Raw genomic sequence first — 15,051 nt, forward strand, 5'->3', positions numbered from 1 at the left:
TAGTCCTTGAGAGTTCATTTCCTAGACTGGTATCTGGCTGGTACGATCCTGCATCCTAGATTCAGCCTGTGAGCTGATGTTCTTTGTTCTCAGATTGAAGGACTCTCTTTAATAATTCTTGTAAGTTTGGTTTGGTTTTTACATATTCCCTTAATTTCCGTTTATCTGGAAATGTCCTAATTTCACCATCATATTTGAATAAGAGCTTTGCAGGATATATTATTCTCGGCTGGCAATTTTTTTCTTTCAAGGTTTTATATATGTCATCTCATTGCCTTCTTACCTGCATGGTTTCTGCCGAATAATCTGAGCTTAGTCTTATTGTTTCTCCTCTGTATGTGACTTTTCATTTTTCTCAAGCTGCTGTCACAATTCTTTTCTTTGGTTTTAGTGAGAGTTAAGTATGATATACCTTCGTGATTTCCTTTTGGAGTCTATCCTATATGGGGTTCGTTGAGCTTCTTGGATGGCCAGCTTTTCATCTTTCATGATATTGGGGAAGTTTTCCGTCAGCAATTCTTCAATGATCTCTGTGTTTTCTGTTTTCTCCCCCTGTTATGGAACTCCAATCACTGGAAAATTTTTGCTTTTGATTGTATCCCACATAATTCTCAGGGTCTCTTCATTTTTCTTTGTTCTTTTTTCTGATTTTTCCTCAAACAGAGTTGTATCCAAGTGTTTGTCTTCAAGTTCACTGACTCTGTCTTCCACCATTTCAAACCTGCTCCTCAGCCCTTCTACGACACCATCCATTTCTGAAATCTTGTTGTTTATCTTTTGGATTTCTAATTGTTATTTTTGTATGATTTCTAGTTGTGAATTTATTTTGGCATTTGTTCCTGCATTATTTTCCTGAATTCTTCCATTTTTTTGTCTGTATTTTCCATGAATTTGTCTATTTTTCCCTCATTTTTGTCCGCTTTCTGCTTCAACTCTTGGATAGCTCTGAATATTAGAGATCTGAATTCCCTATCGGTAGTTCTAGTGCCTTTTCTTCTACTTGAAAGGATCTGAATATTAGAGATCTGAATTCCCTATCGGTAGTTCTAGTGCCTTTTCTTCTACTTGAAAGCCATCTGGTGTTTTATTTTGGATGCCTACTGGAACCATCCTGTCCTGTTTTTGTAAATGTTTTGATATTGTCTGCTGTCTTCAGGGCATTCGGTAGTTATCTTCCTTCTTTATTGATTATAGATTTGTTTGTTTTGTCCTGCTTTTTTGTTTTATTTGGTTATGTCTGAGCAGGCAGGCTGTGTGTTCTTTCTCATTTGCTCTTCTGTGGGCATGATACTTTTAGCCTCCTTCTCCAATCGGCGGGGTCAGTCACTCAGATATGGTACAGCAGGGCAGGTCTAGCTGAAGAGGAGTTTCTGGGATGGGTTACTTGTGGCACATAATAGGACCAACAGGGCAGGCTGGTTATCAGTGCAGGGCAGGTTCCGGTAGGCCATGCCTGTGCTGCTTGGGGTTGTGATGTTCAGCACACGGTGCTGGTAGGGAGGATGGAGGGGGTAGATTGTGATGTGTGGAGCTAAGATGGATATGGGAAAGAGGAGAGAGAGGAGAGAAGAACAGGAGCCAAAAACATACAAACAAACAAAAAAGCATGCTAAGGGAGCTTGCCGTTCAAGTGCAGAGATGAGAAACTGAGAAATGGAGAAAAACAAAAAAGAGAAGAAGAAGAAAAGAAAAAAATGTATAAATAAAAATTAGAAAGAAAAAAGAAAAGCAAAGCCCCCAGGGATCCCACTGGTGTGGCTGTGAGGTCTGGGGAAGTTGCTCCCAGGCCGTGAAGTACAGACTGGCGAAAAGGGTAGAGGTGTCACTCAGGGCCAGGTATTCAGGAGACAGCAAGAGAAGGTACATATAGAGAGATGAGAAACTGAGTAATGAAGAAAGACAAAAAGGGAAAAAGAGGGAAAAAAAACAAATAATAAAAAAAGAGCAAGAAACCCCCCCAAAAAACAGAAAAAAAAAAACAACAAGAAATGTTCTCAGGGATCCCTGTGCACATCTGCACAAACTGAGAGGGTAGGTCCCAAGTCACGCAGTACTGCCTGGCTAGAATGGGCTCCCAATTCGAGAAAAGAAAAAGAAAACAAACAAAGAAACAATTCAAAACAAACAAACAAACAAAAACCCTGGAATCCCACCAGCGTGGCAACACAGGCCAGGAAGCAGTCTCATAGCCTCTCAGGAAGAAGCAAAGATGGTGCACGGAGCCAGGTATTTGAGAGAAAGGAGAGGGAGGTGGTGAGAGGTATGGAAGAAATCAAAAGAAACGGAAAGAAGCAACAACAGCAGCCAACAAATGGCACTCAGGGAGCCGGCCAGTGCAGGCAGGTGGAATCCAAGCAGCACTGGGGTGAAGCTGGTGCTTCCTGGCTAAGAGACTGGCCACAGGAAGCAGAGGAGGCTGAGTGGGGGTGAAAACGGGTGGGGGGTGAGAAAGCATATATTGCTGGTTACTGGTTGTTCTGTCTCCTGCTGGAGGCTCTGTGAAGCTGCTTTCCCATACCCCTGTTCACTGATCTCCAGTAGGAGTCCAGGATGGCGGATCTGTGCTGTGTTAGCTGATAGGGGACCTCTGCATGTATCTCTCCTCACTCTCCCTTCTCTGCCAGTTTCTTATTCCATTCAGTGCTTGGCTGAGTTCTTTATCTCTTCATTTGATGCTTAGGGTTTCAGGATTGACGTTTTCTCTGTTTGGTTTGTTTTTCAGATCTTTGCTGTGGACGGACGGCATGGTGCTTCTGCCTATAGTGCCATGTTGCTCAGAAGTGCCTGGTTCATTCTTTTGGTAATCCATGGTCTGTCAGTTTGTCATAGTGTGGCGGCTTGCATGTTTCTATGATGCTGGAAGCTATGCTGGAAGAAAGGAATGCAATCTACTTCTGAAAATTAGCCAGTGAAACCCTTGTGAATCACAATAGGTTGTTTTGTAGATCTCCTTACTCAGGTTGAGGAAGTTTCCTTTTATTCCTTATTTTGCTGAGAGTTTTTTTTTTTAATGGATAAAGTGGTGTTTAATTTTGACAAATGCTATTTCTGTAACTATTGAAATGATCATATTGTTTTTCTCCTTTATTCTATTAATATGTTGAATTACATTGATTGATTTTTGGATGTTAAGCCAACCTTGCATTCCCAAAATAATCCCTACTTAATCATGGTGGATTTGGGTAGCTAGTATTTTGTTGAGGATTTTTGCATCTATGGGAATATTGATTTGTAGTTTTCTTTTCTTCTATCTTTGGCTTTTGTATCAGAGTAATGTGTTTCTTCTTTATTTTTTGGAAGAATTTGAGTATGATTGGGTTTTTATATATATAAATATTTAGAATAATTTACCAGTGAAGCCATCTGGTCCTGGACTTTTCTTTGTTGGGATGATTTTGATTACTGATCTCTAGTAATGTCACCACTTTCTTTTCTGATTTTAGTTATTTGTATCTTTTTTATTCTTAGTCTAGCTAAAGGTTTGTAAAGTTTGTTGATCCTTTAAAAGAACTAACTTTTGGTTTCATTGATTCTCTAAATTGTTTTTATATTTCTATTCTGTTTATCTCTGCTCTATTCTTTATTATTTCCTTCCTTCTGCGGTCTTTGTGTTTAGTTTGCTCTCTCTTTTTTTTTTCCTGTTTCCTTAAGGTGTAAAGTTAATTTGTTGATGTGAATCTTTCTTTCTTTTTCTTTTTTTTTTAAGTTAATGTAGACATTTAGAGCTATAAATTTCACTCTGAGTACTGCTGTTTCTGTATTCCACGTGCTTGGCATGTTGTGCTTTCATTTTTATTTGTCTCAAAGTATTTACTAATTTTCCTGGCGATTTCTTCTTGCCATATTGATGGTTTAAGAGTATATTGTTTAATTTATATATATTTATGGATTTTTAAATTTTCCTCTGTTATTGATTTTTAGCTTCATTCCATTGTGGTTGGAGAAAATACTTTGTACGATTGTGACTTTTTAAAAATTTACTGAGAATTGTTTTATGGCCTAAAACCAAAAGCGAAACCAAACCCACTTCTATCAAGTCAATTTTGACTCTTAGTGACCCTATTGGACGGGGTAGAACTACCCCATAGGGTTTCCAAGGATGAAAATCCTTATGGAAGCAGACTTACACATCTTTCCCCTGCAGAGTTTGAACTGTAGACCTTGCTCTATACTGGAAAATATCTCATGTGCACTTGAGAAGAATGTATATTCTGCTTTTGGTGTTCTATATATGTCTCTTAGATCAATTTGGTTTATAGCATTGTTCCAGCTCTTTTTTTTCCTTATGAATCTTCAGTCTAGATATTCTATACATTATTGAAAGTGGGATGTTGATGTCTCTAACTGTTAATGTAGAAATATCTATCTCTCCCTTCAATTCTATCAAAGTTTGCTTCATATATTTTGGGGCTCTGTTGTTTAATGCATATGTGTTTATAATTTTTATATCTTTTCATGAATTGACCCTTTTATCAATATAAAATGTTCTTTGTCTCTTGTCATAATTTATTACTTAAAATCTGTTTTGTCTGATATTAGTATTGTCACCTTAATGACTGGTAAAGGAAACTAGATAGGTAAATATAAAGCTAGTATTATTATATTTTTGGTATGTAACACCTCTTTTTGTTTCCTATATGATTTAAAATGGAGCCTTTGTGATGTAGTGGTTAAAAGCGTGGTTGCTAACCAAAAGGTCAACAGTTCAAATCCACCAGCTGCTCCTTGGAAATGCTATGGGGCAGTTCAACTCTGTCCTATAGGGTCACTGTGAGTTGAAACCAACTCGACAGCACCTAACAACAACAACAGTATGATTTAAAACACAAATACATAAAACAATAATTATAAATCTATGTTAACAAGCACACAATGGATAAAGATGTAATTTGTGATGAGAACAACATAAGGGTGGGATGAAGTTGAATAAGAGCAGAGTTAATGTATGCTATTGAAGCTAAATTGGTATCAGTGCAAATGATATTGTTATAAAATTAGGATGCTAACTATAATCTCCATAGTTTGTAGGAAATTACTAACAAAATAACTAAAGAACTACTGAATAACTAGAGAAAATAACTTAAAAATCTGCAGAAAAGGAAATGAAGAGGGAATCAAAATGGTATACCAGAAAAAATCAAACACAAGAGAAGGCATTATAGGAGGAATTGAGGAACAAAAAGGGTGTAAGACATATAAAAAGCAAATAACACAACAGCAAAAGTAAGCCTTTTGATAATCACTAATCACTTTAAATATAAATGGACTAAACTCACCAATTAAAAGGCAGAGATTGGAAGAATGGGTTTAAAAAAAGGCAAAAACAAAACAAAGCAAACAGACAAAAAAAAAAACCACAAACAAAAACCATGATCCAATTATTTGCTGCTTACAAGAGACTCATTTTAAACCCAAAGGCACAAATAAGTTAAAATGAAAGGATAGATAAAAGATGTTCTGAGTAAATAGTAAACAAAAGAGAGCTGGAATGGTTATATTAATATTTCTTTCTTGTAAAAGAAAGTTTTGTTATAAAATATAGCATACATATTGATGTACAGATACATGTATAAAACATATATGTACAATTTTTAGAATAATAAGAATATGATGAACATCTACGTAGCATGCACTCTTTCCCCGGACCTGCTCTCTCTCTCACACACACACACATACACACGCACACTCAAATTAATGAATAGAATATTACTGGTACCTTTGATATTTTTCCTCCAATTGCATTTCCCTCCATCTCCCCATCCCCAGCTTTCAGGTAACCACCATCCTGTGTTAATAGTTTCCTTTTTTAAAAAAAAAATAGACTTTCATCTATGTTTATATTCCTAAGCAAAACAATTTTGAGAAACTGAATAACAGGTAAAAACCTAAATGTGTAAAGAAAGGGCCACTGTTAGATGAGTTTCATGAATGAGGCTGAGTATCATAGGGCTTACCATGGTATCTGGCAGGGCTGAAGTATATATAAACCAGGTATTGGATGCATGGCAGAAATATGTCAGAGAGAGTGGGTTGCTCTGTATTTTTGGCTTCTATGCTCATGGCCCATCTCTAGCTCTCATGAGTAGATCAAAGCATACTACATCTCTTGGGGAAAGTGAGTGTACTCAGTTGATCTAGCCAGCAGGGCATGGAGAGAAGAGCAGAAATTCATTAATATAAAGTTAATTCAAGCCAAGATCAGATAAGAATCAATGTCAGGCTTACCCTGACACTTAAAAAGATGGGACAATGGCAGTAGGGATCTTGGGAATTATTGCTGTCAATATGTCTGTCTTTTGAGTACACTGCTCCTATCTGGATAGGTTGCCCTCTCCATCTGGTGTGTAGCTGTGATCTGAGAACTTCCTTTCATAGTCCTTCTTTGAGCGGCTGGTAGATTCGAACTGCCGACCTTCTGGTTAACAGCCATAGCTTGCTGTAGCTCTTAACCACTGTGCCACCAGGGCTCCTTTATGGTCCTTCTTATGATTCCTTTTGCTTCATTCCTATGTGAGATCTTTTTTGCATCACACATCTTTTCTGGTTCTTGGCTCAGTTTTTTTTTTTTTTTTTTTTGAGAATTTCTCGAGGAAAGGGTATATGAGAGGCCAATTTTAATCTATTTTTATATATGAGTGTTAAATGAACTAGGTATAAAATAAAGTGATATATAGAAATAATTTTTCTACAGAATCTTGAAGACAATGCTGTGTAGTCTTCTTGCTTCCAGGGTTTCTAATGAAAAATACAAAGCCATTCAGACTCCAGATTCTGCCCTCTTAAAAAAAAAACAAACTTTTTTTCTGTCTCTAGAAGCTTCTAGAATCTTCTCTTTGTTCTCAGTGTCCTGAAATTTAAAAGTAATGTACCTTAGTGTAAGTCTTTTTTCCATTGTGCAAGACACTTGTCCTTCAGTTCTGAGACATTATCGAATTATATATTAATGATTTTTCTCTCTTTCCAGTGCTCCTATTTGTTTGGGTTTTGTATGTACTGGATGGATCCTCTTATTTTCTCACTCTTTATATCTAATTTTCTATCTCTTTGTTTTTTTTCCCTACTTTCTGGGAAATTTCCAAACCCATATCTTCTAATATTTTATTGAGATCTTTATTTCTGCTAACATGTTTTTAATTTCTAAGAGCTATTTTTTATTCTCTTAATTGTCCTTTTGATTGTATCCCTTTTTTTGTTTCATTAATATAACACCTTATCTCTCTGAAGACATTAATGATAGTTTTTTTCACCAGATTTTTCTCTTTGCATAGTGTCTGATTCTCTTTACAAGCTGGGCTTTGTTTGTTTGTTTGTTTTGGTATCTGTGTGTCTTGTCTCTTTTGCTATCTGTTTATGATTAAATGTGGCGTACTATAAAGGTGATTAGAAGTTTTGACTGTTTGAATGGGGCTTATTGACCCTTATCTTCATGAGGGCACTCTCAATGGCTGCTTGGGAGAGAAATCTCCAATTAACTATTTTTAAGGCTTACCTCTTGGGCTGCTCAAATTCCCCAGAGAGGGGTATTCAGATCTCCTTTCTGAAGAGTAAGGGTCTGACTAACCAATAGGTGGGGTCAGAAGGGGTCTAATATTCTTTGCATTCAGTATTCAGTATGTGCGTTTTCTCTCTTTTGAACTTTTCATTTTGGAATAATTTGAAACTTAGAGAAAAGTTGCAAGAATAGTACTGAGAATTTCCATATATCCTTTATCCAGATTTACCAATTTTTAGAGTTTTGCCACATTTAACATTTTTTCCCATACACAAATTACTGTTTATTTTTTCTAAACCATTTGAGGATGGCAATTAGTACGTCATTCTCCTTTAACTCATAATATATCATTGTGTATTTCCTGAGAATAAAAATTATTCTTGCATACTGTCTCTTAATTTTACCTATACCTTCAACTGTTCTCAGCCTTCCCTAGTTCAAAGACCTTCTTTAGAGAATGCACATGATTTTTTTTTTGGCGTGATAGATGAGGCAAAGTTGCCCAGTAGTGTGGAGTTGGGGAGAAGATCTAGATATTTCATTGTTCCACAATCGGTTTTTACCCTGTCCTTATTTTAGCCATAACTTTCACCCTAAATCCCAGAGGTACCTGGTCCTGCTGGGTTTTCTAATTTTTTTTTTTTTTTCAGGATTCTGAAATGTAATTTGGATTGCTTCTCAGCTTCCTCCTTTGCAGTCTTGGGAATCCAGCTTCCTGAGGTCTTCTAAGTTGGTACCATTTATCCATCTACTTTCTTTTTTTAGTTTCAATTTAAATTCTTTTTTTTTCTTTTTTTTGTACTTTAGATGAAAGTTTACAGAGCAAACTAGCTTCTCATTAAACAACTAATATACATATTATTTTGGGACATTGGTTGCCAACCCCACAACACGTCAACACTCTCCTCTTCTCGACCTTAAGTTCCACATTATCAGCTTTCCTGTCCCCTTCTGCCTTCTCGCCCTTGCCCCTGGGCTTGTGTGTCCATTTAGTCTCATTTTGTTGTATGGGCCTGTCTAATCTTCGGCTAAAGGATGAACCTCAGGAGTGACTTCATTACTGAGCTAAAAATGTGTCCAGGGGCCATACTCTCGGAGTTTCTCCAGTCTTTGTCAGACCAGTAAATCTGGTCTTTTTTTTTTTTTTTTTTTGTGGGTTAGAATTTTGTGCTACATTTTTCTCCAGCCCTGTCTGGGACCCTCTGTTGTGATCCCTGTCAGAGAAGTCAGTGGTGGTAGCTGGGCACCATCTAGTTGTGCTGGACTCAGTCTGGTGAAGACTGTGGTAGTTGTGGTCTATTAGTCCTATCCATCTACTTTCTAGTTGCCATAGTTTTTGTCTCCTTTCCGATTGTCTTCATCCTTGTTATCTTATGTCTTTTTAAAAAGCATTCTCTTACTCAGGTTTTAATAAAATTTCAGGAGGGAACAAAATCGGATGCTTGTGTTTAATCTGCTATATTACCCCTTCTCTTTGCATAACTATGTATTTACTATTTTTCAGAGTTCTTAGCAACTGCCAACTCTCCTAGTCACATGGGATAGAGACTGAGGATCTCTATAAGGCAACAGTAATATTTAAGGAGAGGGCTTCTTTAATCCTTTCGAATGTTGGAAAAGCAGTTAGGTCAAGACAAGATGATCCCAGAAGAAGGAAGATAATTTTTTTTTTTTTTGATACTATGATGCACCATTTCAGAGGATTTGTAATTATGTTAGTCTTTCATTTTTCTTTCTGTCTTCATTTTTCTTGCTTTTCCCTTTCTTGTGTTCTTCCTTACTTTCTCAAAAACCTTAAAGCTTTTCAGTCAGTGCTGCATCTGAGAAATGGCTGACTGTTTGAATCTAGGATATGTGGACATTCTTTTCTTTGTGATTTCCAATATCAGTATCTTCCCTGAAGGAACATTATATCCTAGCAAAATAACTGGGTAAATTCCAGTCTTTACTTCAAGAGAGAAAATTAAAAAACATAATGTTTAAATGTTAAGTGTATGATTACAAACCCAGTAACTGATCTGTGATGTAACTCAAGGTCATGAAAATGTTTAAGTGGAAAACCCCAGATCATATGATGTTTCTATTTCTAGCTTTTTAAGGAAGCACAATACCATTTTCCATAGTGGTGGTGCCATCACCAGCAATGTATAAGAGTTCCAATCTCCCCACAACCTTGTCAGCATTTGCTGTTTTCTGTTTTTTTGATCAGTGTCATTATTGCTGGGGTGAGATGGTGTCATGGTTTGAATTATGTCCCCCAAAAAATGTTTGTATCAATTTGGCTAGGCCATGATTCCTGGTACTGTGTGATTTTCCTGTATGTTGTAAACCTGCCTCAATGATGTTAATGAGAGAGGATGGGTGGCAGTTGTGTTAGTAAGGCAGGACTGGATCTACAAGACTGGATTGTGTCCTGAGGCAATCTCTTGAGATATAAAAGACAGAAGTAAGCAGTGAGACAGGGGACCTCATACCATCAAGAAAGCAGTGCCGGGAGCAGAGCGCGTCCTTTCAACCAGGGTCCCGGCGCAGAGAAGCTCCTAGTCCAGGGGAACACCGAAGAGAAGAAGGCCAACAGAGAGGAAAAAGCCTTCCGCTGGAGCTGATGCCCTGAATTTGGACTTTTAGCCTACTTTGACTGTGAGGAAATAAACTTCTCTTTGTTAAAACCATCCACTTGTGGTACTTCTGTTATAACAGCACTAGATGACTAAGACGGATGGTAACTCATTGTAGTTTTGATTTGCATCTCTCTAATGGCAAATGATTGCGAGTATCTCTTTGTGTGTTTGTTAGCCACCTGAATGTCTTCTTTAGTGAAGAAGTGTTTGTTCATGTCCTTTGCCCATTTTTTTAATTGGGTTGTTTGTCTTTTTGTTGCCGAGGTGTTGAAGTTTTCTATAAATTTTAGAGATTAGACCCTTGTTGGATATGTTGTAGCTAAAGACTTTTTCCCAGTCTGTAGGTTCTCTTTTTACTCTTTTAGTGAAGTCTTTTGATGAGCATAAGTGTTTAATTTTTAGGAGATTCCAGTTATTAGTTTACTTTCTGCTGTTTGTGCATTTTCACTTATGTTTGCTATTTTATTCATGCTATATATTAGGGCCTCTAGCATTGTCCCTATTTTTTCTTTCATGATCTTTATAGTTTTAGGTTTTACATTTAGATCTTTGTCTTATCTTGAGTTAGTTTTTGTGTATGGTGTGACATATGGATCTTGTTTCATTTTTCTGCAAGCGGATATCTAGTTTTGTCAGCACCATTTGTAAAAGAGACTATCTCTTCCCCATTTAATGAACTTCGACACTTTGTCAAAGATCACCTCTCCATAGGTGGATGGATTTACTTCTGGGTTCTCAATTCTGCTCCATTGGTCTATGTGTCTGTCATTGTACCAGTACCAGGCTGTTTTGACTACCATGGCTGTATAGTAGGTTCTGAAATCAGGGAGTGTGAGGCCTCCTACTTTGTTTTTCTTCTTCAATAATGCTCTTCTTATCCAGGGCCTCTTTCCTTTCCATATACAGTTGGTGATTAGTTTTTCCATCTCATTAAAGAATGATGCCAGAATTTTGATCGGGATTGCATTATATTTACAGATTGCTTTGGGTAGTATTGACATTTTCATAGTGTTAAGTCTTCCTATCAATGAGCATGGTATGTTTTTCCATTTATGTAGGTCTCTTTTGGTTTCTTGCAGTAGTGTTTTGTAGTTTTCTTTTTATAAGTCTTTCATATTCTTGGTTAGTTTATTCCTAAGTATTTTATCTTTTGGGGGGCTTTTGTAAGTGGTATTGTTTTCGAAGTTCTCTTTGTTGGTGTAGAGGAATCAAACCAATTTTTGTAAGTTGATCTTGTACTCTGCCATTTTGCTGAATTCTATTAGGTCTAGTAACTTTCTTGTGGAGTTTCTGAGATTTTCTATGTATATGGTCATATCATCTGTGAATAGGAATAGTTTTACTTCTTTCTCACCAATTTGTATGTCCTGTATTTCCCTTTCTTTATTGTTCTATCTAGGATTTCCAGTACAATATTGAATAAGAGTGATGATAAACAGAATCCTTCTCTGGTTTCCGTTCTCAAGGGGAATGCTTTCAGTTTCTCTCCATTGAGAATAATGTTGGCTGTTGGTTTTGTATATATGCTCTTAATTATGTTGAGGAATTTCCCTTCTATTCCTATTTTGCTGGGAGTTTTTGTCAAGAATGGGTGTTGGACTTTATCAAATGCCTTTTCTGCATTGATTGAGATGATCCTGTGATTCTTTTTCTTTATTTATGTGGTGGATTATGCTGATTGATTTTCTAATGTTGAACCATCCTTGCATACCTGGTATGAGTCCCACTTGGTCATGGTGTATTATTTTTTTGATATGCTGTTATATTCTATTGGCTAGAATTTTGTTGAGAATTTTTACGTCTATATTCATGAGGGATATGGGTCTATAATTTCTTTTTTTAGTGGTATCTTTGCCTGACTTTAGTATCAGGGTTATGCTGGCTTCATGGAATGAATTTTGTAGTATTTCTTCCTTTTCTATGTTTTTGAGTAGTTTGAGTAGTACTGGTATGAGCTCTTCTCTGAATGTTTGGTAGAATTCTCCAGAGAAGCTATTTGGGTCAGGGCTTTTTTTTGTTGGGAGTTTCTTTTTTTATGAACTTTTCAATCTCTTCTCTTGTTATGGATCTGTTCAGATTTTCTATCTCAGTTTGTGATAGTTTGAGTAGGTATTGTGTTTCTAGAAATTTCTCCATTTCTTCTAGGTTTTCAAATTTGTTGGAGTATAATTTTTCATAATAGTCTGTTATGATCCTTTTTATTTCAGTTGGTTCTGTTGTAATGTCACCTATCTCATTTCTTATTTGGGTTATTTTCATCTTCTCCTTCTTGTCTTTTGTCAGTTTGGCCAGGGGTTTATCAATTTCATTAATCTTTTCAAAAAACCAACTTCTAGTCTTATTGATTCTTTTGATTGTTTTTCTGTTTTCTGATGTTTATTTCTGCTCTAATCTTTATTATTTCCTTTCTTCTGGTGGCTGTGAGCTTCCTTTGCTTTTCTTTTTCTATTTGTTTGAGTGTAGGGTTAAGGCATTGATTTTGGCCCTTTCTTCTTTTTTGATGTGTGTGTTTATTGCTATAAATTTACCTCTGAGCAGGTTTTGGTCAAATGCTTTTTCTGTAACTATTGAGATGATCTTATGATTTTGCCCTTGATTCTATTAACTTGATATATTACATTAATTGATTTTCAGATGTTAAACCAACCATATTAAACGAAGAATACTAGTAAACTGAATCCAGCAACAAAGAAAAATAATTATGGTATATAATAAGACATCATAGTATGATGTATAAACCTTTTTATATGTTGATGGATCCCATTTGCTACTATTTTGTTGATGATATCTGTGTCTGTATTCAGAAGGGCTACTGGTCTGTAGTTTCCTTTTCTTGTGATGTTTTTACCTGTCTTTGTATTTCTCATAGAATGAGTTGAGAAGTGTCCATTCTTTTCTATTTTTTTGGAAGAGTCTGTAGAGAATGGATATTAATTCTTTTTTAAATGTTTGGTAGAATTCACTGCAGGTATCTGGTCCTGAGCTTTCCTTTGTGGGAAGTTTTTAAATTACTAATTCAATCTCTTTGCTTGATATAGGTCTATTAAGATTTTCTGGTATTTTCGTTTTTGTTTTGGATCCATTTTGATACTTTATGTCTTCCTAGGAATTTGTCCATTTGTCATCTAAATTATCTAATTTACTGGCATAGAGTTGTTCATAGTATTCCCTTATTTATTTATTTATTTATTTTTGAAGTTGGAGTGATATCCCCTCTTTCATTCTTGATTTTATTAATTTGTACCTTCTCTTTTTTACCTTGGTCAGTCTTAAAGGCTTGACAATTTTGTTAATGTATTTAAAGAAACAACTTTTGGTTTTGTTGATTTTCTCTATTGTTTTTCTAGTCTTTATTTCATTTATCTCTCTTTAATATCTATTAAGGAGCACTGGTGGTGCAACATTTAAGTGTTTGATTCAAACGCATCCAGCGGCTCCCTGGGAGAAAACCTGGTGATCTGCTATGGTAAAGATTACAGCCTAGGAAACCCTATGGGACAGTTCTACTCTGTCACATGGGCCTGCCATGAGTTGAAATTGATTCAACAGCACCTAACAACAACATCAACAACAATCTCTATTATTTTCTTCCTTTGGCTGGCTTTGGGTTTAGTTCAATCTTCTTTTTCTAGTTCATAGCGCTGTGTCTTGTTTATCTAGTGCTGCTGTAACAGAAATGTCATAAATGGGTGACTTTAACAAAAAGAAATTTATTTTCTCACAGTTTAGAAGGCTAGAAGTCCAAATTCAGGGTGCCAGCTCTAGGGGAAGGCTTTCTCTCTCTGTTGGTTCTGGAGGCAGGTCTTGTCTCTTTGAGCTTCTGCTCCTGGGTGATCTTCTTGTGGCTTGGCATCTCTCTTCCCCCATCTCTGCTTCTCTCACTTGCTTGTTTAATATCTTTTATATCTCAAAAGAAATTGACTCAAGACACACCCTATACTAAACCTGTGTCATTAACATAAAAAAGACAACCCATTCCCAAGTGTGATTATAACCACAGGCATACCAAAAAAAAAAAAAACCATTGCCTTTGAGTCGATTCTGACTCATAGCAACCCTAGAGGTTAGGATTTACAATACATATTTTTTGAGGACACAATTCAATCCATAACAGGGTGTAAAGTTAGGTTGCTTATTTGGGATCTCTCTTCTTTTTTTAATAGAGGTGTTTATTTGGTGAACTTAATTTTTATCACCTGCTCAAGTTATTGTCTGCCTTTACTACTGTAGCGTTACTACTTTTCTCCTTGCAACTAATAAGCAATCAGTGGATAGACACATCTTTAAACTCTTTTGTAGTGATTATCTGCTGAGATAAACAGTTGTACATTCTTTTCAAGCTAAAAGCTGTCCTTTGAAAGTTTCCATCTGCTTCTATGTCTAGTGTTGGAGACCATAAGTCACCTCATCTTGAGAGTGAAAAAAAAATTTTTTTAGGACAAGTTATGTGAGTGGCCCCTCTTAGTTAGGCACTTATTGCCCTGGGATAAGGACATAGCATTACCATTTTTTAATGATTTGACAAAGGCTACCCTTCCCAAAACTCCTTGCAATGCTGGGAAGGGGACAGGAAATTTTACATAGAGACCAAGAGTCCTCCCAGGGATATGGGACTGAGACCCTCATGCACACGAAAATGGGATGCCTTTCCATTTATTTATCTTCTTTAATTTCTTTCAGCAGTGTTTTATAGTTTTCAGTGTACGAGTCTTACACTTCTTTTGTTAACCTTATACCTAGTATTTAATTCTTTCTGATGCTATTGTAAATAGAACTTTTTTCTTAATTTTATGAATAGACTGTTCATTGCTGGTGTATAGAAATACAATAGATTTTTATATATTGATCTTGTATCCTGCAACCTTACTGAACCCGTTTATTAACTCTAATAGTTTTCTACTGGAGCTATGTTTTTAATCATTAATATTAAAATATTTA

Source organism: Trichechus manatus, unplaced genomic scaffold, assembly GCF_000243295.1.
Source record: "Trichechus manatus latirostris isolate Lorelei unplaced genomic scaffold, TriManLat1.0 scaffold00090, whole genome shotgun sequence".
Classification (NCBI taxonomy): Eukaryota; Metazoa; Chordata; class Mammalia; order Sirenia; family Trichechidae; genus Trichechus; species Trichechus manatus.